We start from the raw sequence: 1,631 nt of genomic DNA on the forward strand, positions 1-1,631 counted from the left end.
TATATCCCCAGGAGAGGAATTACTGGGTCATATGGAAGACTATGCAGCTATCAAGAACAATGAACCCACCTTCTCTGACCCATCTTGGACAGAGCTGGAAGGAATTAAGTGAGCTAAGTCAGAAAGATAAATATGAGTATGGGATGATCCCACTCATCAACAGAAGTTGAGGAAGAAGATCTGAAAGGGAAACCAAAAGCAGGACCTACCAAATTGTAAGTAGGGCACCAAAGTAAAAACCCTGTGGTGAGGGGTAGACATGCAGCCTCCTGGGACAGTGGGGGGTATGAGTGGGTGGGAGGGATGGGTCACAGTCTTTTGGTGGTGAGAATGGTGTTTATGTACACTCCTAGTAAAATGTAGTCATATAAATCACTAGTTAATTAATATGAGGGGGAAAATTAATTGTATGTCTCAAAGTTTTTCAAAACACGAACTGAATCTTTTTAATATATAGGCTGTGTAATTGATATGCAGACTCTCTCAAAAGCCTAGACCAAGTAGATCAGAAGCATCCAATAGCACAGCTATATACAAGATACTGGGTACTGTACAACAAACCCTAACAAAAGGACTTTTCAAAGTTAACCCAATTACCAAATAATGTGATGATAACATTAACTATTGATTGTCTTTTGGAACCCTAACACAGCAGGAACCTCACATCTCCATTATCTAGAGCCTCTACTTCGCCCAGTCCTGGAACCATTTTATAGGGCCCACTTTCCCGTATGCCTCTCCCAATCCATATCATATAATATTGCATCTGCCGATCACAACCTAACCAACGCAAGGATTGCCACCTCAACATGCTTCACTTCAGACTATGTCCAGAGACTACACGTGTGGAATGACAACACTTCAGCTTCATTACTCGGGTGAGACCTTTCCTTTCATAGTATACTCTAATTCCATCTCAGGTGGTTCACTTTCTAACGAAGTCCCAAAACCTAGATATACACCAGTTTCTGTGAGAGAGAGCATATGTTCACACGTATCCGTAAACTACTGCAAAATATATACCTGAAAGCAGAAGTACACTAGAGTTTGCAGTGAGTACCCCCTTAACACTTTCTCTCCACTATTCCAACCTTTGGGTCCATGACTGCTCAACAACTTGTTTGGCTTCGTATGTTAACTCTCTTTTCAGTCATCAGGTTCCAGATGTCATCAGGATGCTGGCCAGGCTTCCCTGGACTGAAGACCCCACCAATGTGTCCTGGAGCTCCGCTTCCCCAGAGACCCACCCTACTAGGGAAAGAGAGAGGCAGACTGGGAGTATGGACCGACCAGTCAATGCCCATGTTCAGAGGGAAAGCTATCAGGGGAGGGGGTGGGATATGGAGACTGGGTGGTGGGAATTGTGTGGAATTGTACCCCTCCTACCCTATGGTTTTGTTAATTAACCCTTTCTTTTCTTAAAAAAATTTTTTTTAATATTTATTTTATTTATTTATTCCCTTTTGTTGCCCTTGTCATTTTATTGTTGTAGTTATTATTGTTGTTGTCATTGTTGGATAGGACACAGAGAAATGGAGAGAGGAGGGGAAGACAGAGAGGAGGAGAGAAAGATAGACACCTGCAGTTCTGCTTCACCGCCTGTGAAGTGACTCCCCTGCAGGTGGGGAGCC

This window comes from Erinaceus europaeus, chromosome 11 (genome assembly GCF_950295315.1).
Source record: "Erinaceus europaeus chromosome 11, mEriEur2.1, whole genome shotgun sequence".
Classification (NCBI taxonomy): domain Eukaryota; kingdom Metazoa; phylum Chordata; class Mammalia; order Eulipotyphla; family Erinaceidae; genus Erinaceus; species Erinaceus europaeus.